This window comes from Solea solea, chromosome 2 (genome assembly GCF_958295425.1).
Source record: "Solea solea chromosome 2, fSolSol10.1, whole genome shotgun sequence".
Lineage (NCBI taxonomy): Eukaryota > Metazoa > Chordata > Actinopteri > Pleuronectiformes > Soleidae > Solea > Solea solea.
Genome location: NC_081135.1, coordinates 20,840,683 through 20,867,036, shown reverse-complemented (window position 1 = coordinate 20,867,036; position 26,354 = coordinate 20,840,683). Strand labels below are relative to the sequence as shown.

Sequence of the window (26,354 nt, the reverse complement as noted above, 5' to 3'; positions counted from 1 at the left end):
TTGTCATCTATAATGTTAGTGTGCCTCTTTCCTTCCTGTTCTTGATCCCTGATTGCATCATAGAAAACCTCTGTTGGACTGCACATCCCCTACCTGTTTCCCATGTACCTCCAATGGTTGAAAGCTATAGGCTACACGACAAATGACTTTTTTAAAGTTTTAAATTTAAGTTTCTTATCTGTGAGTTGTTTGGTGTTTTAAGATCAATCTGGAAAAAAGCAATACCATACAGCCTGGCCACAATATGAAATAAAATATGAAGTGAAGGTTTTACCCATTTTCAGCTATTCAGCTATAATCATGATTGCCATTATTATGACAATGACTCAGTTTGGCCATTTATTCCACTGTTTATGGAATTCCACAAAAACACAATTTAATCTGTGTGTGGAGGAAAGCAAAACATTAATGTTGTTTCTAAACTGAACGGAACAGCAGCACAAAATGTGCTTTGCAGAAAACACAATGGCAAGCGAAATACTGTTCAGACGTAAGCTATTGTTTGAATGACTTACATTTTATAACAGCAGTAGAGTCACAAGGAAGTGGTTTGGTACAGCACAGAGTCAAACCAGAGAGACTGAGGGTTAATGTTTACAGTCTTGTTTGTAGTTATAGCTTTTGGGTAAACAAAAAGTTCAATATCACTGTACTAACTAATGATATTATACAGCTAAATCTGATATTTTGGTGGCAAATAAAAATGTTGATTTGCACATTATCCGCGACTTGACAAAATGTGTACATGTAACATATTCTCATTAGGTTAATAACGCAGCCAATGCAAGACATAAATTAACTTTATTCCCTTTAATGTCTTCCTTGACTCACAATTACTGACTGACTGTGACAACCTCATTTATTAAGGGAGGACTCCCCTTATTTAACAGAGTGTGTTTATAAAAGCTGCAACAAAATGTGATTTAACACCAATAACGCTTTCATTAAAGGGCCATTGTGTAAGAACTAGTGACATTAAATGATGAGATTGTAAATCGTAACAAACAGAGGACTCCTTCTCTCACTACTCCCTTTTCTAAGTGTGTCAGGGAATTACGGTGGCTTTGGCACATGCTTCCACTTCAAAACACGAAAATACACTTTACTTTATGTCTGGTTTGTCCATTCAGTCTTATGTAATAATATATAATGTGTACTAAAATAATTGTCAACTTTTTTTTAATTGCAAAAAAGATGTGTGACCATTTTCTAGTCCCGATGTTCCAAAATAAAAAAGAAATCATTAAACCTGAATAGTTTTGGTTTGTGGACAAAACAAGACATTTAAAAACATCACAATTACAAGGTTTGGGAAGCAACAAGGAAGATACTAATTGATTAATTTAAAACATAATCAACAGGTTAATCATTCGTGAAAATAGTCATTAGTTGCAGCCCTAAACTAATGTATTAGGTCTGCAATTAAAGAACTCAGTAATCCGTTACTTTTATTATTTGTACCATTTAGAAGAAAAGATATCCAGCAAGGAATTTGCTCTGTTTCTGTGTCTCATACTGTTTGACAGTCAGAGAGACAGTCAGAGAGACAGTCAGAGAGACAGACACCAGTTGTCTGCGAGCTGCCGGTGTATCACTGCGCATTTGTGTAATATCACAGTAAAATGCCAGCTGTGTCCATGAAGAGTCTGTCAACTGTGAGGAGCTCACACTCGTTTATTTGAACCAAACCAACCTGTCGCTCCAAGTGAGATTAAACCTCTTGTAGCAGGCCACACGTGGAGAAGATAATACGATTATGAAACTCAACTACCTCAACAAAGTTTACTTGAACAGTAAAACGGTTTGCAGCTAACAGTAAGAATTCTACGGTCATTAACAACAGCATACTTGAGCCATTCAGCACATGAAAGGTGAGTAACTGCGGTGACTTTCTCATGTTCTTTCATGTCCGCAACACTGATAGAAACATGGCAGCCTCAGTAAAGCATGGCTCTTGCCAAAAATACAAATACAAGGCAACAAAAACAAACGTTTCATTTTTAAGCAATTACAGACGTACCTGTGGGTATATTCTATTTCTGCCAATAAGCCCTTGTAAATGTTACACACTGGACCTTTAATTTTCATTCATTACACGAGCGCCACGGTGTCCAGAGTAAAGCGTGCCTCTCACCCAATGTCCCTCTAAGCAACACTTCAATAATAAACGGCAGAGAATGCGGGTACTCATTTTACGAAAGAAAATATTTTGTAGCTGTATTTTTTTGCTTCTCCTCTCAGGTTACTAGACATCCTACAGTTCCCTCTTCTATGCATTATCACTGCTCTCCTCTCTGTTCTATTTCCGTGGCACCTGGTAAAAAAAAGAACCCCCTCTGCTCCTTGTCAGCTTCATCCTCTTTGTTGATAGATCTAAAATGTAAGTCTACAACACCCCCACTTCCGCTTCCCTGCCAAAAAACACACCCGAGCAGTTTTAATCACAGAGAAGTCGGGGTGGACAGGAGCACACTGAAATTGAATGCACCATGGAGTACGTTTTATGGCCAGCCTTGAGTTTTTGTCCAGTTTTGTCAAAGCGAATAATAATTCCTTGCAAATGAGATGATGATAATAACTGAGCCCTCCTCACGAGTGTGTCTCTTAATTAATTTCATTATAAATAGTCTCTTCAAACTGAGCCCTGTTAGACGGAGGCAGCCCACTAGAGCACAGCATATCTCAGGTTTAATTGACAACATGGCACACATGGGAACACAGAAGAAGGCATGATCTGAGCGCATGACTGACAACACAAATGCCAGCCGTCTCTCAGAGGACCCTGAATTTTAAAGGAGAATGATGCGAGTGTTTGAATTAGTATTCAAATAGGAAACCTATATGGGAAATTAAAATTGGAATAGCAGAAAACTAAGGAGCTTTAAACACCACAACGCCACAACTGTGCTGATACAAATCCTATCTCCCAATCTAAGCACCATTCAATGGAGCCACAATAATAACCAGTAATATTTTATGAGGAATGACAGCTCATTGACACAGTACTGAACTGTGTCCATTCAAAGTGATTACACACAGGCAGTCTGGTGATAAGCTTGCTGCTGGTGTTTAAAGAGCTCTTTGTGTGTGCACTGTGTCTGTTCTGTGAGTGACACAGCTGGAACAGTGGCAATAAGCACAGGGCTGTGGTCATTCTGACATAACCCAGACCTCATCTGGCTCCTTTTTACACTGTTTCTGTGTGTGAGCTGAAAAACCACTGTAAAGTGTGCTGGATGGAAATAAAATAAAAATATATAAAAATGAATAACAGGGGGACATGAAATTGTCCCCTCCTTACTGAGAGCCAGATAATCTGCAGGGGGCAGGTGGCTAAATCGGGTTTGAAATTGATTCATTTTGAAATAAAATCATTGTTATTCTGACACTGTTCTGTGACATTCTGTGGATCCTGCAAGCGAAGAACCAGTTTGTTTCACCAATACCTGATGATCCAAATGTTCGGGATATTTTTACTGAGAGCCAATTCATCCAGGTAGTCTAGGATGATCCTCTCCAAACACCAGACCCTGACTAAATCCACTAAAACCACTGAATAAAGCAGTATCACACTAAGGACAGAAGAGTTTTTCAGTGACCTGAGCTTCTGCTGATTTTCTTTCTCAGCTTATTTCTATACAGAATGTAGAGATGTGGCTTTATCTAGGTTTGAAAATTATGGGAAACATCTGCTCAACAAAAATGTATACGATCGGTCTGGTAGACATTTTAATATTGGAAAGTTGCAACTTCAAAACAAAGTTCAGATAAAACATTTATTTATTTCAGAATCTTTCTTCTCTATTGTGTTTATTCATTTCAGAATTACTGAGCCCCAACATTTTGGGACCTGGTGCTCATTATTGATTATTCATCCTTTTACAAATGGCCGAAAATCTCACAAAGAGAAAGAGCAGCGGCTGGTAAAACAAATTCTCTGACAAACTTAGCTGTTATCTATTTGGAATGTTAATGGGCAGTGAAGCAACCAGGAGGCATGAATCCACAGGAGGGATCCAGATTTGCAGAGTAAAAGCAAAGACACTTCGTCTCCATGATCCTGATCATTATTCATGTTCTGCAATGTTTACACTACAACACTGGTGAATTTTTTTGGACTGGTGTCAATACAAAACTGGCAATACTATAGCAACCAAAACTATATTTAAAAAAGAAGCTTATTCTTATCCAGGGGCATTTTCTACAGACGATATGATGAACAAATACCAGCCAACCACCCAAAGCCATAATACAAACCTACTGTCACATGCAAACTCAGCAGCCTTTGCTTAACCCCATCTGAGAGGTTCGATACAGGTTTGGTACAATGTTCAGTTCAATGAGAGACCATCTTGTGATTAACCGTTTTCATTAACCATGAAGCCCAACATAATGAGACTGTCGTGAGTGTTTCAACTCAACAGGGTGGCGATCAAGGCAACTAGATGTGGTGTACCAGAGACATAGGAGACAGGTGTATTTATGGACTAGGTTATAACATCAAAACAAATCTATCAACACCTTTTTCTTTACCTGCGGGGTGAAGATACATCATGTACAGGAAGAAGACAAAAAACACAGGCATTACAGCATTTGTCTCCTGCAGCATCCACCTACTTGGCTGTATAAGGCATATATATATATATATATATATATATATATATATATATATATAAATATATTGTCATATGTGCCTGTTTATACATGTGTTCTGTTGTGTTAGACAACCATGGTTTCATTTACATTTACTAAGGTCCAGGTTTTTACAGTATGTCATTTCAGCAGCGAGGGGTCTCTCGATCAAGACAACAGAAGACCCGCTTCATAATTGTTGTTCGGGAAGAGCTTCGGCGACAGAATGCGCAGCAAAAGGCAGTAGTCCAAAACCAACGAGGGACAAAGGCACACAATAAAATTAAAAAAAAAGACAACACACTCGGCTAACTGGTGGTGATGTTTCCCGGTGGGTTTACAAGCATATCTAAAGCTGTCATAAACAGTGGTATACAAACGTTGTTCATCTCTGCCTGTGTCTCCTCCTCTCTCTCCTTCATTCACCTCAGCATGCAATCAGTTCACCTGCGGCGAGAGCACACCTGCTCCCAATCTAACCATCGAGCCTCTACTTATTTCCTGGTTCTCCAGCCTCTCGTCGCACAGATTGTTACAGACCTCTGTATTGTAACGTCACGGCTTGTTTGAAGATAACCAGTTCTCTAGCACTTAGTTACTTGTTTGTCTTTTGCTTTTAACTTCAACTCCTGTGCTTCCTCCCATGTGCATGGTGCTACTGACACTTTCCTTCGCAGCCTTCTGAGTCAGATCTCTATCTTAACCTCCAGTTCCTGCATTAGTCCCATTAAACTGTTAAAACTGCATTATGTCTTCACCTGCCTGCTCGTGGGTTTTTGCTATTAGCCTTACGGTTGCCACAGCGTTAACTGAAAGTCATGCAGTCATATGTAAAACAAGGGAGAGTCAAAGAGTGTTTGCTGTTTGTTTTTTTTCTTGAGATCAATAAATGGAATCAAAGTTCATGTAAAGGATGGATAGTCTTGTCATTATGAGACATTTTAAGGAAGCAATGTTGCATATTATGTCTTTAAATCAACATTAAGTCTGACGTCAGCATGTGCATATTCACTGAATTCATGCTGATGGTTCTCAAATGCAGGGTCCTGTATTACAGGCTCTGATATATAGGCAGTGACTTGATATGCACCATGGGGACAACAGCAGACGACTAATGCCTCTGACACAGTTCATCAGTGACTTCTCTGGTGAATCAACACCAGACACGCTGCCCAGGTAGGAGCCGTACCATTAAAGACCAGCAATGTACCTTCCCTGATGATTACAGAGCCCTGATCTGCTGCGAATAAACGACTGATTTGGAACCCTGCTGGTTGCTGAGCGACAATGTCTGTGTGATGGAGCGGGCTAGAGCGACTATGAAACAGAAAGAGAGAGAGAGGAAGAAGAAAGAAAGTGTGACCGACTGTGCAGGAGCTGCTGTTCCCACCAAATCCATCTTATTGGATTCTTGCTGTGGGCATTCATCACTCTCTACCATTGTGCCACATGGGGATTGGCTGCAAAACTTTAATAAAAGCCGCCAACTACACACAAAACCCGAAATCTGTTGAGAGAGCCTTTGCAATTTTAAAATGAGCAATGTATAAGCATTAATTTTGCTGTTGGTGGTTATATAACAAGCAGGCAAACAATCCCTTTCAACATATATTCTACTCTCAACAAAACAAATATGGACAAGGGGAGACACAAAGAGGGCCATCGATGGCAGCCGCGTGTGTGGAGGTCTGTGAGGGAGGCTCGTGCAGCATGCCGAGCAAAATCAGTTGCTAATTATGCAGCAGCAGCTTGAGCACAGCAGCTTTCTGCTTCTTAACCAGTCTCATCACACTCGAAGTGGCCGCTGCTCTGCCGGTGCAGCGCCGTTGTCAGTACTGCCCCTGGAGTACAGAGACAGCATCCCCTTCTTATTAATATGTCTGATGTGATAATAATAGCATCAGACATAAGCATCAGTACCATTTTCAGCAGGTTCACATAAACCCACAACTCCACTGACTGGGACGGACTCGTGATTTGGCCGGTGACATGTTGATGTTTTGCAAAGGGATGTTCACAAGTGTCACCTTCAACCAGCTGTCAATCACACTGGGGTCCACTCATGTGTGTCTTTATCTGTACTCATAAACGTCTACTATTTATGAAACTTACATGATTTGCTACTGAATCAGACCCAATACTAGTAATTGTGACCATTCAGATTATACATCAAGAGAGAAATAGACTTATTTTCACATTTTGCAGCATTAACAAAGATGTATGTATTTTTAATCTACTTTTTTACCTTCCTATGAGGCATGTGCATAATCAGTGTCTGCTCTCTGTTTCCCTTCACTGACTTTTAGTGAACGCTTTTTTCTAAGGTGTTATTGACACAAGAAAGGAGCTAATACACACACTGCAAAGAGCTAGTTAGTAAATATGATAAAAGAGATGACATCAGTATGAAAATCTAAGAGAAAATGCAGGCGATATTCATGAAAACAAAAACAAAAAAATGCTATGTTGATAAAACGGGAACACTGAAACGAAGGATGGTGCAATGATGGTGGAAACAGTGGCCCAGAAAATGATTGGTAGATAAATTTGTAATTTGAATTCATCTTTGTGCGTGTAAATTAATCTCACAGTGATGCCAATCATGTTAGGTGTAGAATCACACATTGACATGTGAGAAATATTGGTTGAGGAACAGTGTTTATAACATCCCTGTGGATTGTGTGTGCCTGTCAGTTTGGCACTTTCTGCTGAATTTGACAAGTCCCGTGACACAGATGCACATCTTCACACGGTGGTACAATTTGTCTCATGTGATCTGATGACAGCTCGACAGCTAAAAATACAACTGTAAATGCAGTAAACACCCTCTGACAATGTAATCAGCCTGTGCTGGGGGGAAGGGGGGGGGTTGATGTGAACAAAGACTTAAGTGTGTCAGCACATAGTCAACACATATAATATTCTTGACCACTTCTGACCCTGTCCTCTCTCAGAAATACATCACCTGTGAGTTTTTAGGGGCTGAAAGTAGTTTGCTTCAGCCAGAAAGATATTGATTAATGTTGTAATATCATGGAGACAAAATGAAGACCTACAGCAACAAATAGAGACAAATGTGACAGCACAAGGCATAGTGCACATCTCTTCTGCCCAACTGTATGCTCAGCATGTTCCAAAAACCATTATCTGACAAAATGTGGTTGAACACACAGCTTTTAGTTTGACTACAGGGATTTCAAGGAAAGCAACAATGCAACAAAGAAGCAGTTTGTTTTGTCAGAAATAGTGAAAATGTATCTGATGCTCATTTGAGAGGTGGCTTATGCTGTCAGTACAGGAACTGAAAAATGTATATGGACATGTGGGTGGTTTCTTTCTGTTATGCTGACCAAACATCCTTGCTCTTGGCAAAGAAATGAACTATAAACTCTTTACAACAATGGCAAATATAGCGGCATATACAGTGTAACAGCTACGACATCTTAAAAAAATGTGTCATCGTACTCGACACCTTGATGCTTTGAGTTCTTACAATATGCTCTCCTTAACATATTGAGAAGTTTGTTTCATTCATTTAAAAAAATTACACAAATAAAATAAATCTTTTTAACAAAATTAACAACATCAAAAAAGGAGCAGAAAGAAGAAATGATTTTATAATATCTTTCCCCCTTCTTTTACTGCGTGTCAATACACTGAGCATAACCAACATACTGAGTAAATCTGAGTGGTCATGACGTGTTATTTATCCTAAGTACAATAATCCACCATTTTGTGTCAGAATCAAGTTGCCAAGAGTAATTTCCTGGAGTTATATGAACCTTTCTTGCAGATATATTGCTTCACAGTGTTTTCAAGATGATGAAATGAGTCAAAAATCTACCGAACGTGTTCAGCTGACTTGAGATGTGACGGTCATGTCATCAGATAGTTCAATAAACTCGTAATCCCTGCATGAAAATAACTCCCCTTGTGAATTTTGTTCCCTCAGTTTCTCTGTTAAATCTCAAGATTGTTGCTTCTGCTACTCAGGACATTATGGGTAAAAAACAAATGCTGCATTATTCTGTTGTGCTCGTCCTGCCCTGTGCTGTCTGTCTGTCTGTCTGTCTGTCTTAGGGAGGGAAATTCTGCCACGTGTCCATTTGAACCCTGCAAATGATGTTTGTGGATCATTTACATACAGAGCAGGAAAAGCACAATCTGTGCACAAGTTATTGGGGGAATGAATTTTGCAGACAAACACAGACCGGCTCAATCGATCTTGGTGGACACATGTTGTTGTTGCATCAGAACAATTTTTCTCACTCACTCACACACTCACACACATTCACAGAGAGGTAGAAATAATGTGCTCAGGTGTTTAGAAGGAAACTACAAAGCCATTTCCATTTCACAAACTTCACACTGTTCGGTTCAGCTTGCTGCTGTCAGACTGCACTGTTCTTACAAAGACTGACAGCAAAGGAGAAGGAGGAAGTGCGGAGGAAAGGGATTTGAGATAGCAGGAGCACTTTAAACTGTCATCGGAGCACAATGCTTTTGAACTGTCAGAGGTTTTGAACTTAGAGGAAAACTCTACCTTTTGTGTTTATTTGAAGAATCTAAACTCCGTGGAAGAGGGAGCCCTCTGAATGAGGCAACAACCTCCGGGAGATCATCGGAAGTTTGCCGATCATGGAGAGTGTTCCTTTAAATGCACAGTGTGTCATTTCTGCCGCTAGGAGTCTCTCAATCAAAACAACAACTAAAGATAATTTGATGATGTCTCGACGCAGCGTGGGATCATGCGCTTTGTTAGCTTGAGAGCTTTGGCGGCAGCAAAGAAGTATGATCCATTAGTGATAAAATACACAGAATAAAATGGGAAAGTAAAACCCAATATTTCTTCGCTCGCTGTGATGTTTCATGGAGTGTTTGCCCCGCAAGTTATACAGACAGGTTAAGTGAATTTTGTCATTAAAAGGAGACTCAAAGTACACTACCTTGAATAGAAATACTGATTTCTATGGATTAAAAGTGTTGGAAACTTTTGAGTTAATTTAAGTACATTACCCAACAACACATATAACCCTAGACTGATCGATCTCAGTCCCTTTCATGCAGAAATGGTGTTATTAGATCTTTAAAGCATTGAATGGAAACTGGATAGAAAAAAGGCAGTAGTGTATGCTTTTCAGAAAAACCTCCATTAGCTCCTCACTTTAACCAGGTATTCGAACACTGCTTCAAGTCCAGAAAGCAAAAGGAACATCTTGCAATTAAAAAAAAACAAACATCTTGTGTTCCCTTTTAATTGCTATGTGGTCTCACAACACAATTTCTCGTTACAGTTGTCTCGATGCGTGACCCAGGCGTTATGCCAGCAAATTTGGTGAGGAGAATGAAACCAGTGTGATCACTGGTGGCATTATTTACCACCACAACAGAGCAGACACACTTGTTTACAACCGCCGTCACCCGCACGGAGTGCCTGAATGGGCTGCATTGCGTTGTGATTGTGATATAATCGCTGGCAGCAGAATAAGAGCTGCAGCTTCTTCTCTTGATGAAATGCAACACTGAAAGGATTCTTTCAGTTTTCTTCATTTTCTCATTAGTTCAGTAAATGAGCAGTTTGATCAAGCTGAGCTGTAAATTAGGCTCACAGTAAAGTAAGACATCTTTGAGCAACAACCATTACTCTCTTGTACAGACAGAAACATTTCAATAGATCTAATTACGAGTCTAATCATTACAAATAATCTATTTCTCATTTTAATTATTCAACATTTCAGTATTCACTGAGAACATTACTAATAACAAGTTCTCTGTCAGTCCTGCTTCCTAATGCTGGCTGAGACACAAAGGACAAAAGAGACTAAAACACACACACACACACACACACACACACACACAAAATCTCCTCATCCGCAAACCTAAGCGTAATTAATTCAGTAAAGAAATCTAATGCTATCAAAAAGAGGTCATCCTCTACAAGAGCAAGGATAACATGTAATCCCATTTTGATGTCGAAGTGAATGTACCTTGTTAAAAATAATATAACGGAGTGAGTGGCTGAAATCAAACCCAGATGTCCATAAGGTTTGCGTGAGGGTGCATACAAAGTAGGGCTGAAACAACATGTTTAACTCTGTATTTTATTCTGTTTCAAGAAAAGTAATTGTTTTGTGTGCCTCGCCTTGTACAACAGTGTGTGCTAGGAATCAAGGATTACTAGCAAGTGTTTGACAGTTCACCAAAGCCATAGCAAAACTTGGTATTCCAATTGGTTCCTTATACTGGTGTGTCCCATATCTCTTTACTCTTTGTAACTTTCCTCCCATATGGACATAGGGGCCAAACTTAATTTTATTTACCCCCTAAATCAACAAACAGCATTAGCCTAAAAAGGAGTGGTCCGATTTTCTTCCATGAAGACGGCGGCCTTGGATTTAGTCAAAGTTCTGAAGCGAGAACAACAAGAATTGTTTCTCTGTATGGTGAATAAATATATGTTGCTTGGCTAGAGCTTTTATGGACTTTAAATGTTCATTTAGTGTGTCTATGAGTTTCCTCTGGGTGCCATGCTATGCCTGTAATATGCCATGAGATGGATGGCTGAAAACGTATGGATTTACCTTTTGCCCAGTTTAAGATAGATAGGAGGAGAGTCCTCTGCCCAGGGAAACCAGACACAGATGGATACAAATACAAAAAAAAAACACTTTGGTTCCACAAGATCTCTATCTCATCCAATAAAATGCATCTGTCCAATAAAAATATATAAATTCATATGGAAAGTATTGAAATGTGCATGTCATGAGATCAAGTAGACCTCATCCTTTTCTTGCTTGTTATATGTTAAAAGTGGTCATGGCTCGACCTTCTTTCATTGGCTTTATTGCTTAACCTGGGTCAGTATTTCTTGACAAATTACGATATATGATACAACACAATATAATAGTCTTTATTGTCCCTGTATAGGAGAATTTGTTTTGGACTCAAGTGCTGTGTATCTAAATGCTTCCCTGGTTGCTGTAAAATGAAGCAACACAGTATGCACCAAATCCCAGAAATTAATTAAAATTATCCTGACAGATTTCACTAATCTGAACATTCACACTGCTTGATTATAGCAAGTTTATCACTAAAGCTGGACTTGTGATTGTGTGGTAAAACCAAAAAAAATTCCTGTTTTTTTTTGCTGTAACCTGAACACATTTGGGTTTGACATCAAACAATGAATATGTGACAAGAGGTCAACATTTCAGCTTTTATTTCCAGGTATTTACATCCTGGATATTATACACAATTTAGAAGATAGCATTATTTTTAATGGAACGCAACATTTTTAGGTGAGCAAGAGTATTGGAACAGATAGACTTAAAAAGATAAGATAAGATAGTCCTTTATTTGTCCCGCAGTGGGGAAATAAAATATTTTAGTTGCAAATCCTTTTATTTCATCTGCATCAAGCCAGTGACCCATTGATGTCACCGAACTTTTGAATTCTTCTGCTGTGATGCTCTTCCAGGCTTTCACCGCAGCATGTTTTTCCCAAAATGTCAGTTTTGATAACTTGAACAGAACGGTACATTTAATTGTGAAAATTGGTAGATTTGCGTTTTTTCATCTATTTATTGTCCCAATTTGGTTCCACATCACAGCCATAACAAAAGTGACAGGAAGGAGAAACTATATCTATCTAGAATCCTGTTTAATATGGGGCTTTGGTTAAAAATGGATTCAAAGTTTTCCAGTGTGACACTTGGAGGAAATTTCCTTGATTTGCACACACACAAAAAAGAAAAGAAATGAGCTGGTAATAAAAAGAAAATCATAAACATGCTGTATATTTCAAACTCTACTGTTGCAGCTGTGAACTGAAGGAAGACAAAGGTGTAATAAAACATTTTAATGTCAGTGGGCAGCAGAGGAGACAACAGAAAGAACACTGATCTCAAACCTCTGCATCTGGACTGGCCATAAAGCGGAGACAATGAACAGAAACACCACATTGGTCCCAATGCTCGAGCTGAGACTGGCAGCCATGATTTTTCTCTTATCATTTTCAAGCATCAATATATTCCTTAGATCTTTTTTTTTTCTTGGGCATTTCAAATCCAAGTGTCTTACCAACACCTTTGTAATGGAAATGGCTAATGAGGTTTCCCAGAGGGGTTAATCAAACCTATTGTTCTCCAAGAATGAAAAGATGTAAAGAGATGTGAAAGGGAACTGATTGATTGTGTATAAGAAAAAAAAAGAATTGATGTCCCTTTTCTTTCATGCTTTCCCTCGTCTTCTCCCTGATACAGGAGGTGATTTATTTTGACAGCTACCTCAATGAGTTTTATTTTATTCAAATGAAAACCCTTTGTTGTGAGCTCAACAAGGTGGATAACAAAATCCAGACAAACAAAAAAAGGAGAAGAAAAAAAGGCAAGCAGCGATAAAGAGAGGAAAATAATAAAAACATAAACAACTTTATAACACAGGGGCGACGGCAGATCAGTGGTAGAGTGGGTTATCTTTCAGGTTGTGGGTTTGATTCCCGGCAGCTTTGAGTGGTCATCAAGACTAAGAAGCACTATATGAATACAGACCATTTACATAAAGTATGGGTGTGAGTAAGCCGCTGACCGAAAGGACTGGTGGGTTAGATTTGACCCCACAGAGGAGGAGAGTGCACTGTCCAGGTCTATAATTAGAAAACACACATTGCCACTAATCCGCACTGAATGATTAAGCAGCAAAACAGCAAGTTTACAGCTGGGAACCTGCAGCTGAGCAGCTGTGGAGAGTCAAAGACATGAAATCATTGACAGAGGAGAAAAGTTACCTTCTGCTTTGAGGAACAATTCAGGTCACGTTAGTGCAGCCCAAAATAAATCAAGGGTTTCCAATAGGATTTAAGAGATTTTAACACATTAAAGCTGGATTTACACTTGTGCGTTAGGGGTTTACAGACCCCCATATATAACCACAAGCTGAGGGTACAACAGCTATATAACTCCTGGACAGATTTTTGCTTCTGAAGAAAGTTTCTTGGACTGTGAAAATGAGAAGTATTGGTATCTTTTTTTCTACAAAGTGTGTCAACACAAAATAGTTCCCTATGAGGTAAAGATATGGTCGATTCATACTTTTACCATGTGCAAGTCGACTGAGGTCAGCTCTGGTCATCCGAGGACGCACGTCTGCAATGGTACGCACATATGCAGCTAAAACGTTTGCGACCGAGCTGACCAAACGTGACCACAGCACATTCTCCAGGTGGGACAATATAGAATGGAATTGAATGACCAGATGTGTGTGCATAGGACACCATACAGACACAGATCCTCATTTTACTGACCTGCTGGCATGTGTGTCAGCAGAACTTGTACACAGTTCTCTGCGGCACAGAACAGAACGGGATCAAATAAGTCAAGTTGGTTCTCCACGTTCTCTGGTTTGGGATTAGGTCAATTGCACACTCTAAATTGACCATAGGTGTGAGTGTGAGAGTGGATGGTTGTTTGTCTCTATGTGGTCCTGCGATGGACTGGCAAACTGTCCAGGGTGTACCCTGCCTATCGCCCTACGTCAGCTGAGATTGGCACAGCGCCCCCTGCGACCCTCATGTGGAGGATAAAGCAGTAGAAAATGGATGGATGGTTTCATTTACATTTCTTAAATCTCTATGTAAGAACATTATAATCTGTGTCTGTCCTTACACCCTCAACACTTTGGCTTCTCACAATCTGTCTCTTTATAGCTGGTCATCGACATATATCATAGTGACATGCCTGATTAGCTCCAGAACGACCTAAATAATTGAGGATTTTTGCTTAAAGGAAAGACATGTAGGTACTCATGATGTACCCAGAGTTATATTTTGTCTTTTACCTTACTTTATTACTTGCATAAGCAGAATTGTGTCATTGTTTGCAAGCGGAGTCATCTTTTTCTGTTTCTAATAAGTCTATTGTGCTTGTGGTCAGGTGTTGACTATGTAGAGGTTTGTAGAAATGTAAGGAAAATACGAAAAGTCTTCATTGTCTGCTTCTAAATCTTAATTTTCACTGAAGCCAATCATCCATCTCGCAGCTTTTTAGCGCTAAAGACTGTTTGCAGAAGGCAATCTGTTCAGCAGCAGCAGCAGCAGCAGCACAAAGAGAGGCCAAATGTTGCTTGTCTAATTCACAAGCACACGTGTGTTAACTGCTGCACCAGCTATTTCTTCTTGAACATCAACAGCACAGCAGCACTCTTTAGGGCCACAAGAGGCTTAAACGTGTTTTATTAGGAGTACTTACACACCCTCTTATTTGTGAATGATCTAATCAGCTAATGTGGCAGCAGTAAAATGCATAAAATCATTGAGATGCATGTGAACATGGACCACACTCCCAGAGGAATGTATCCAACATCTTGCATCAATGTCACAAAGACAGGCTGGTTTGAGAGCAAAGGGAGGAGGTGACATCCCTGATGAAGTGCTGCAAATAGTTTAAATCAACACCACTTTACACCATCATGCTCCACAGTGAGTTCTGTAGAAAACAGAGGACAGTAAGTCAGACTGATAAAAAGAGAAAGTGTCTGATTTATGTGTTTTCATAGCCTTGTCCCATTCAGACAGGCATTCCCAGCAGCAGCCAGGCCTGGAGTAGCTGTGGAAGACAGCTAATCATTAGCCAGTTAGCCTCCATTATGGCCTGGGATCCAGGCCTGGTGATAAAGAACCAAAGGACTCAGAGCTCACAGCTTAATGAGCCAAAGATCAGCACAGGATTTACGGGCTCAGGGTTTCCACCACAGCCCCTGGACAAAAGCCGTCTCCCTTCCTTCATCTACTTCAGCAGAGGGATTGACTTCATAAAACGTAGGAAACAATGTTGGAAAGTAATGAAATCTCCCACCCATCGAGGAAAGGAAATAAAATGGAGACATCTATCAGCAATGTAAAGCTTCCAGTTGATTAGATGATAAATAAAGGTAAGTCACCAAGAACAGAACATTTCACAGCCCAAAGAATTTCACAGTCACGTCAGCAGTCTCCTTATTAAGTTTTCTTTTCTGCGAAGAGACTCACATCACAGTTCAGAGTGCACCGAACTGAATTTATGAGTGTCTTGGACATTTCAGGCCCGGAGGACGCACTCTGATCACACCGTATTGTGTCAAAATCCGAGCTTGCGTGAAGTCGTCCACAGAGGAGACATTACATGTTGCAAGCAGTTTGCAACAGCTGAAATCTTTCAAACAGACTCAAAGTGTCTGCTTTTCCCTTTGAGAGCAGGATGAAATGCAGCAGGGTTCACCTGGTCATCTCAAGTAACCACAGACACACTGAAGCACTGACCAGGTCAAACAATATGCCTCCAGTTCTTGTTTGCGTCCCTGGACTGTGCACCTGCTTATTACTCTAAAGCTTAAAACAAAGACCATTGTGCGTCACGTTTTGACACAGCCAGATAAACACAATTATCCGTCTAATACTCTCTTTTAATAGGTGTCACAAAAAAAGTCCTGTTGTAAAGCACATTATATAACAGAAACAAGAAATCTTATATAACAGAACCAGAAGTGTCATGAAAATAGTAATAGTAAGCATGCATTTTATTAAAACTAAACTAAATTGGCATTTCTACATTTTATTTACTAACCCATACATAGCAAGACTAAATTAAAATCTAATCCATTTGATTTTATAATGGCAATAAAAGCGAACCACTTAACAGTTAAACTAAAAAATGGGATGTATAATAATAGGAACAGATTTTTAAATATCTTTCAGAAAATGCAGTGTTTAGGATCAATTTAAAACTGTGAAAGTGAAATAAAAAATACAGGTTTTAATGAGGTATTAAAAAGAGCAATTTCCTTCGACATCTGCATTTGCAGGCCGCGTTCCCTTTTTTCTGTTAGATTCCATTTGCTTCTTTCATTTAGCTCCTCCCATGAGCCTCTCCAATTAGCTTTTCTGTGACACATTGGACCGTGTGCTGGTGAAACAAGGTAAAACCGTGCAAATTAACATCAACCTAGCAAGTCAACCCTTCTCCTCCCTGTCAGATATCCATGTCGTCGCCCCCTGCTACATACAGTATGGCATGCCAGGTGACTCACCAGAGATTTCCAACTGAATAAGACGAGATAAAGCACGAGAGCTGCTGCAGATTGTTTCAGCTCGAAACATGGAAGAAATAATGTGAACTGATCATTTGTTGATACATGACTGATTGGCAATTAATGGTGATATTAAAATCTGATATGGGATACGGATGAATGCACTGAGGTCTTACAGACCGTGCATGTTAATGCTCACAAGCCTCCTCATTAGACCCCGGATTTTCAAGGCAGATCATACTCCAGATAAAACCAGGTGATGACATCAACGGGTTGGCATGTGGCCTAAGATGATGTCATATCGGCCTTGGCCGGAGTGATTTTTTACTCATCTCGGGGGACCCTCTTCATCACCGTCACCATCCCCCCTGTGTGGTGTGAATGCCTCCTCTGTGAAACCGGCCAAGGATCTGCCAGCAGCCCCTCTCTTTGTGAGCTGAATGGGCACGGCTCTGCCACGTTTTAAAGCACCCTAATGCACCATGGCTGGACCACAAAGGCAGCGTGGTAATTTGCCAAGGATAATGACGCTCCCTTAAATCGGCCCTAGGGGCCACAAACAGAAACCTTTAAAAAGACTCCGAACCAGGGATGAGTCCCATGTCCCCCCCCCCCCCCCCCCCCCCCCCTCCCTTTATTTCTAGGTCTCTTTCTCCCTCTCGGTCCACCCCTTCTCTCTCGTTGACCTGAAAGGAGCTTGTTTTCTTCCGGCTCATTGTCATCATAAACTAAATATCAGCAAACAGCAGCAGGGCTGGAGGTGACAACATGCCAACCACGACTGGAGCCCCTGATCACCTCCCAGAGCAAAGACCCAAGGCAAACACAAAGAAGCTTCTCCAAAGCAGCCAGAGCGGGAACAGGATCACCACTGCTCTGCTCCAATGACACATACTCGGGAAAGACATTTATACCGCAAATTGAATAGAGCAGAGTAAGTGGAAGGAGACAAGTGCTGAGCAACAACAAAACATAGGCAAATGCCAGGTCTGGCCTTCAGGGATATTAAACACAGAGGGTGAGAAGCAGGTGAGATTGAAACAAAGTGGTCTGTGCTTTGTGTAATAAATTGGCCTGTGCTCCTCCAGAGTGCTTTTTTCTTTTTGGCGGCATAGGTTTCATTTGATGAGTTGAATGTTTGGGATCAGTTTGAGCATAGTTTCAGACTGAGAATTCATTGATGGCCATAATCTGTAGCTAAATCCTGAAAGTTGGTCCCAATGTTACTATAAATAAACTAACTGATGGCAGATGGTACTTGCTGCTCAGCAGATAGAGTAAAAGTTTTTATAACATTTAATCTTGGGTGAGATATGCATGTTATTTAAATGACTTCATAGACAATATGTTTGCTCCATGTCCTAGTATTATTCATTAGAAATGACTATTTATAATGATGCAGATCGTGTGTTTGTCCTATCACTGAGACATTGAAGAGGCACATTACAATGGTGGAGGTGCTCATCAGGTTATGTTATAGCTTTGTTGTTGGGAACACCATGGTGTTGTACAAGCTGCTATACCGTCCCTGCACTGATTCAACGCAGATTTATAAATTAGCTTTCAGGCTCAAGGTTGTCTGCAATGGAGTGATTCACTGATTCACATTCACAGAGAGAGAGGAGGGGTGGAAAGGTAAAACTCATCCATTAACAGCCTCTATGAAGTCCCTCCACCCGTTACCCCCTACCTCCCCTGCCTTTCCTCTTCTCCTCTGCCTCCTTTGCCATACTCTCACCGCCGCTTTCAAATCACTTCACTTAGTCAGAATAAAGGGCTTTAACCGAGAAAAAAAAAAGGCTGCCTTGCTTTTACTACTGAGGCCGCAGAGTGCAGAAATGTTTTTCCTGGGGGGTGTAGGTGTGGGGTAAGAGGGACATTTAGAGATCTGAAGAATGAGGGGAAAAAACTGGATAATCCATAATCAGAGTGATACACAAGAGCAGAGAGAAGTTGTGATTGCCAGCAAAATTGAGCACACACACATCAAAAATAAAAAAAGTACTGAGTGTTGGAAGAAATGAAAGCTGGAAATGCAGTCAAAGATGCAGAAACTAATAAACAAGACACGTTTGGAGTGAAAAATGATGAAAGTACTCACCAGCTAAGCATCACTGGGTTGTGGGGACGGGGCTAAGAAGGCCGTCTGTCCTTTTCAAACCAATTCTGGAAGGAGGGAGAGAAAAAGAGGAGGGGGAAGGGTGAGTGCTTCAGTAGCTGCTTGCCTACTTCTCATAAGCAGTGTGCAGAGCCACAAAGAAGAGCTGGCGCTCTCGTAAACAAACCGCCAACTTTTCAATGGAGCGGAGAAGGCGGAGCAGGAATGGCATTTAAACTGAGACTTCATGGGGTTGGGGGATTTTCTTGGGGGGGGGGCGGGGGGTGGAAGTGGTGGAAAAGAGGCACCTGCGAGATTCCTTTACATCAAGTGAAGTAACAAGAACAGATCACAGCAGTTCAAGCACATTAAACTTTAAAATAACATAAAAGGACACAGAAAACAGAGGCCAAATATGTTCCAGTGCTAATTAACTGTAAATTAACAGTATACAGTGGATGTAATGAGGTGAACGGACGCCTAATTGCACTGAATCAAACACATATGCTAATATGCAGGGACCACTTCGGGTTCCAAGGTTTTTGATCTCAACGCCACTGAGCAAATTGGAACAAATAGCCCTAGCTGGTTTCCACGGCAACCAGAAAGAGCAGCTTAGACTTGCCATCACTCTTCTTGTGGCGTCAACTGCTGTGACGTGGCTGCTGTTTTCTTCGCTTCCATACAAAACAACAACAAGGAAATAAAAGAGGGATTGATTATTGACATCTGGTCGCTCCAGTAAGACCGACCACTTCTTAGATATACAGTATAATCAGTTGCTGCATTGACACACTTTTGATTAATGCTGATTAGTTCTACAACAAACTTATCTGACACTAGGGTCCACGAACATTTAAGATTCTTTTGTCAGACAGATTTTAAATCAGCTAATAATAACTGAAAAGCTGACATGTGGGCTTCATTGATGTGAAGTAATGGTTATGAAATTACTGAGAAATCTATTTTGTATTCCATCTACCTGATTCTCCAGGTCAGTACTGAGACACTGCCACAACTACAGGTAGAACAATGCAATGAAAAGGATGTTCTATGGAGCTAAGATTAGACTTTAGGACTGAGCAGTGGGAAGTTTCTACTCTAATAAAAAAAAAAACTAAACTCCCCATAATCTCCAATGTCATTGGGAGATCATGCAGGCTTTCACTGCAACGAGTGAGGAGAAAGAATTCTCATAAACTACTTTGTCTGTGGCATATAGTTGTACTCACACACGTACAGATGCACACACGCACACACACCTAAACCTCGATCTCCTCAGCCAGCGAAAGTCTGGGACGAGTCAAACCTGCTCAGACTCAGTAAAACTTTGTTGACCAGACAACTGACAGGAATGTGACATTCAGCCTGATGCAAAACAACCTGCTGACGTGGTTTGACTAACACAACAAACACACGTCTCACATTTCTGAATAAGTGCCCACAACTCAGATTGTGTCTGCTAAATCAAATAGTTCTGCTGTTGTGCCCGCTGATTATTGTTTCAAAATCTTGGAAAGAAGGAAAAAAAACAGAAAGACAAGCAAATCAGAGTTCTAATGGTGCAAGAAAAATAGTGACACAGTGTGTGGTAGTATAAAGTATTTCATTTGCTGTTGATAGATTTGGGCAAATTAACAATTGCGCCTAAAATCAACACCGCTAATGCATGACATCAACATCAACAAGAATAACAGTTAAAAAAAAACAAAAAAAGAGCCTGTTTATCTGACACGTGGAGCAAAGCAGTGCACTTAGCACTACACAACTCAATTTAACTTCCTGGCCAGCGGGCACTTTTACCCATCCGGTCGCTCATTGGTGTGTCTGTCTTCAAATTAGATGTGGTTAACCGCACTGTGTGCATGTTGCATCTTGAAGTGAACAGTGATTACATCATTGGCCAATAGAAACCTGATCTAAAGTCAATGGTGCAGTGCTTAAGTGTTATTTTAAGGGAAGGTTATCAGGGAAGTAGTTTAGGCCTGGCTGTATAACACATATAAAAGTGCTTCTTTCTTACTACATAGAAATTCCACCCTTGTAATAACTATTCAACATGGTGCAAGCTCAGCAGGCTTTTATAGAGAGGGTTAGTGTATTGCACATTAATTAAGAAAGCTCAACCTTTTGTACCATGCACCTGTCCCTGCAGCAGACTGAGACTAAAGGATCACTAAAGCCATTAGAATGCATTACCTGGGAACGATGAGTGAGTGCCAGCACCAAATTCCATTACAACCCTCTCAGTTATTATTTAAGTCTAAGAAAAAGCAACCAATCAGCTTCTACTGAGATATGTTTTGTTGTGTGTCGTGAAGTGGAGACGCTCTATAACCATCATTCCTCCCGACAAGGCCGCCGCATGATCACATGCTCCAATCTGGAACTTTCTGTTGCTCAGCTGAAACTTTTGCAGCTTGCCGCAGTGTGTTTCCCTGATTTCTGTCCGTGAGAGGTTGTTATCAACAGTCGCCATCGGATCCAGCGGTGAAAATCAAATTCCCCTAATTAGGCCGCAGTTACTGGTAACTCAATCAGAGAGTTAAATGCAGCCCTAGCAGGATGTAGGTGAAGAGGCAAGTTACAAAACAACTGGAGTTTATGGCTCAACGCATGGAGCCTCTCAAATACACAGGAGTACACGCCAACAACAACAGTCGGCCAGTCTAATTATGAACAGCCTGCAGCTTTTCAGTTCATGTCAGACAGCGGCAGCATGCTATAGCTAAACAAACTGTGTGACACAAAGCCAAACGCAGCAGACAAGGTTTGCAGCACAATAGAAACATGGATGAAAACATGACAGAAACAATGACACATGACAATGGCACTCCAGAAATATCTCAAAATAAAAGTCCTGACTCAAAAACTCAAAGCAGGAACTGTGTAAACACTGGGAATACTAACAAGGGCAAAACTGACAAAGGGGGGAAAAAAAAACAGATTCACTGAGCAGGTGATCAAGAGGCTGCGGGAAGCACTGAGAATAAATGTTAAATGAACACAAGTGAATTCAAGGTGGGGCACACAATCACAATGAAGGGAAACCAAACAAAGAAAGGAAGTAAAGCAAGAGGTGACAAACAGTGAAGAATCCAAAAAGTGAAATACTAGTCTGGAGTCCGCAAAATACTAAAAAACGAAGCTCAAACACATCGTAAATATCCAAAGTCACAACTGAAACACAAATTCAAAGACAAAAAAGCTAATATTTCAGTAAAAAAACAAAGCACACATCTTGCGAATCCATAAATGTCCAGGATGTAATTACAAATAAAGGTTTATCTCTGTAAGGCTCTGGAGCTGGATGTGACTTATCAACCTAAAAGTCAGCAAAAGAGCAAAAGAGAAGAGGGTGAGTTTGAGATTTGACACAATCAAGAGGCCTCATGCTGTTCCAGACACACAAGTGGTCATGTAGTCACAAGGGAGGCAACACAAGAGCACACACAAACACACACTGTACATACACACACACACATGCATGCTGCTTGGCAAAAGGTGGACTCTTACAGACGTCGAGGCAGCTTAACTTGCGCCACATGAAACCACGGCAGAGTCATCCATTAACCTTGTTATTCAGCTCTGTTCCCCTCTCGTCTACAGTGGTGGTTGCCGGGTTTTCAGCCCGGTCTCATATGTCCTTGGCTTTCCATCATAGCACTTGACACCTGTTTATACACGGCACGACCTCTGACCCCATACTCCCTGTTCTCATCTCTTTGGGTTAGCGGAGAGGTCACTTTTGTGATTACGAGAGTGGTGACAGATGAATTAAAGGGTTAGAGTTAAGATGTAAACAAGGACTGAGCTTAAAGACCATAGAGGGAATAGAAGCATCGCTAATGTACATGTGAGCAGGGTTGTTTGTGTCCATGCGCCCACACCTCCACACCTCCATACATACACTCTGAGGATTATATAAACAAGCGTGCTCCTGTACTACATTTTCATGGAAACCAATTTCAGCCCTTGTGTTATGTGTTTCTACAGACTTGAGCTCACTAAGCTCAAGTGGGTCTGGGCCGTAATTACTGTTAGCTCCATTAAAAAACCCCGGGGCTGCTAATACTTTAACTTTACAAGCTGCACAGCTGACCAACTGACTTAGAAAAATCATGGCGAGGCAACTATGCTGTTTGAATGCACTGGTGGCAGCGCCTCATACACACCAGGCTCTAACAAGGCTGGGTAAAATACTGAAAAGTAAAGATGAATTTGCAATGTCTTTGTGTGAAGGTAATGGGGATAATCAGAATTAAAAAGGTAGTTTTGTTTTTTGTAGATGATATTCTCACATCATTACTGCAACCACTGATGGAGGCCGTGATAAAGTCATTTAAAACAAGAACTATAATATGTTGTATGTATTACAATGCGTGCACTGTCTGAAGTGATCTCAGAAGACCAAGCGCTGATATTGAAATTTGATGAACACACTCAGGCTACCGCTGTATTACATTATTAATTATGCTATAGATAAGCCTGCCATCCACATTTCCCCAGCAAATTATGGCTCAGAAGTCGGAGAAGTTTGAAAATGCTGCCGGCTCCATTTTTCTCTATGAAATATCTGGGGCTGTGTTTTAGTCTACACAAGCAGAAATGGAGATTTTTGGAAATGATGATGCAGTTACTCCCATAACTTTCTGGCTGCTTGGTTCTTATTGGCTACAACTCAATTATCAGCCATAGAACAAACAGCTTAGTTTCGATTAACACTTACTGTGAGTTTCACCTCCTCATCTGTCTAGTAACAGAAATCCTTATCCTTTTGTCACCATTGTTGTTTTTGGTTAGTGGTATTTCCTGAAAGTAAGCAAACACTGATAGAGGAGAGAGTCAGCTTATACTTGAAGGGTATCTTCAGTACGTTTTTAAGCGTTGACTTCTGATATGGCGCTGAAACCCCCATCTGGACACAGATTACCTTTATCTGGAAACACAGTTTTCAAATGAAAACACAGTCGTGTGTGAATTTAGGCTCACTTATCAACAAAGTGCAAACATCCAAAGAATGCTGGTCCCCCTTCTGCCTGACAAACCCCATCAATTGTCAACAGGACACAACAACGCCCCTGACAGACATGACAGACATGATAGATGTGATGTCTGACCGATGAGGGCAGTGAAAATACAAGATGAATGAAAACACAACGTTTCAGATTCTTTGCAGAAATGGCTGTTCTGAGACAAAGAAAGAGACGTTGCTTTAATTTCAGCCTATCGTTGTTTTTGTCTGTCTGCAGATTAAACCGCTCAGGCATTGCTTGCCCTATTTGTCCTGATGACATGCTGTTGTTTTACAGTGTTCCTTGGTCTGCGGATTAGTCTTTACAGGAGTAAAGTGACGCAGCTGAATGTTTTTGTGCCGTGGAGCGTTTTACAGACTCGAGTGATTTCGATGTGCCGCTACCTCAGTGTTTCTGCGGGACAGAAAATGAAGAGCACAGGAGAGAGAGACAAAACTGTCTGCATGCAGCCAGCAGCAACGACCTAGGCGTCACATCAACATTCTACTTATCAAGCAGAATATTGATCCACGCATCCAAACGGGGCAGCAGCCAAATTGCCGTGCCAGTCTTGCCAAGCCAGCAAAATGGAACCTGAATCCATTTTCCAGTTTTAGACACAAACATGAAGAAACATGTGATCCGCATTTATTTCAAACACTACAACCACTGATGTTTTTATAGTGCATTGCAATAATGTTTTATTTACTGTGCCTCTGTGTGCTTTCACCCTAATTAGCCGAAATAGGAAGCATGATGTGACTCTTGAGTGTGGTTTAAATGAGTGACTGCATTCACATCTGTAATGTGCTTTACATTCAAACGGCATATTCTTTAACGCACATTTACATAATGGTAATGTCAGGCTTGGCCAGAACTATAGAAGAATGAAAAACAAAGTAGAACAGTGAGACAGGAGCCTTCAGAATGTTAAAAAGGGTCTAATCCTCACACACTTTCCGCTGGAAAATTAATCCTTCCTTTTCATGTCTTTTCTTTTTTAACCATGGACAATACAGACACACAGCCACAATAGACACACTGGATCAGGAACACTGAGTTCAAATATCCATTTCCATTTTGGATTCACTGGTTAAACAGCCCGATTTTTTTAAAGATCTTTGACTGAGCCAGTCTCTTATTAAAACTTGTGTCCTCATTATTTTTATTAGTAGCACATTGCGATGTTTAAAACATGCAGGCCACTTAACCACTGCAAATATGCAGTGTGTGACAAAACTCATTTTGTTCTAAAAAGAAAAATAAAGTCAACTATTAACTACTTTAACCACTTCCATTTTGGATCAGTTCTCCTGTTAGCAAAATACCTTGTTAAATCTCTTCTTAAACCTCTCATATAATAGTTTTTTTAAAACCAAACAATGAGGCAATATTTTCCTTTGACTACCACTTTCACTCATGTGACTCCAGACTAGTATTTGGGGAGATATGTGACATATGTGGTACATTATGTCATCTACAAGAGTTGTCTTATAGTTAGTAGATGTGTCTTTTGCCGCTCCTCTCCTTCTCAGGCCGTACCATGAATGAGGTCTTCGCCTAAAACTGTCTGCCTGTAATCCTGAGACCTCATTGTAGCATTTGAAGAATATCCTTAACAGCGCACATTCAAACCCTACATCCCTCATTATCCAAAACACTTGATCGCTGTTTCCCTCTCACTTTTTATCTACCTCAGATCTCCACAAAGAATAACACCAACCGTAGCTACATCATTAAAACATGCACAGTGATAAGAAAAAAACTAAATCCCCAGACTTTGTGGGAGGAGAGCAGTTGCACTCGGAAACAAAGGAAGAAAGAAATTATTTTCAACCAGTATATGTGGCATTGAAAGGAGAAGAAGACCGTTTGCACCTGCTGTTCACTTGCATATTTACTCCAAGAGACAGTGGGGTGTGAGGTGTAAGGACCTGAAGGACTGGGGCAAAAAATAATTTATTAAGCACTGGCTTCTATAGAGAGGGAAGCAAAGGATGAGGCTCTGTCTTTTCCCTGTTGGTCAGATGCCATCAAGGGAAGAAGTGAGCTGAGCTGAGCTGAGCAGCAGTAACGGTAACCCAGACTGAGGAAGAAAGAAATAGAGTGGGCGATGAGGAGGAGGAAACAAGAAGGGACTAGAGGGGAAGGGCACATTGCAGCACCACGCAAATCCAGAGAAATTCACAGCTTTGGGGAGAACTTGCCTGCAAAAGTCTTCAAAAACTAAAGCCTGTTTCCTCGCTGTCGCATCAAGAGAGGGAATGGATGGCAATCCGAAGCCTTTTCAGCTGCCTGTTTTTTTACACTCCACTATGTAAATTATGAGTCGAAAATTGAGTGAAATGTTCCCATCAGCCTAATGCATTATGTGCATTAAGCTAACACAGCTTTCAGCGTGCGTAGCTTAAACAATTTCTGTGTGAGAAACAAACTCTCGCCCCATATGGAGAGTGAAAGGAGAAATGGGATTACCTCTGTCAAGGAGCAGCCACACATTAACCTTTTAACCCTTAATGCTGTAGGGACTTTAAAATCTACCAACAATC

The 26,354-nt window shown here is 40.7% G+C and overlaps 1 protein-coding gene across 3 annotated transcripts in view; it reads right to left on the bottom strand.

Annotated features, from left to right (window-relative positions):
• The window catches only part of sema5ba (sema domain, seven thrombospondin repeats (type 1 and type 1-like), transmembrane domain (TM) and short cytoplasmic domain, (semaphorin) 5Ba), a 159,819-nt gene that overhangs the window by 114,458 nt on the left and 19,007 nt on the right, over positions 1-26,354 (bottom strand). For 2 of the 3 annotated variants that reach the window (XM_058622417.1, XM_058622419.1), the window contains exon 2: positions 18,794-18,858. The gene's annotated coding sequence lies outside the window, so the exon portion shown is untranslated. Of the gene's footprint in view, positions 1-18,793; positions 18,859-23,519; positions 23,614-26,354 lie in introns of those variants that run through there. The other variant, XM_058622418.1, reaches the window with a different exon arrangement.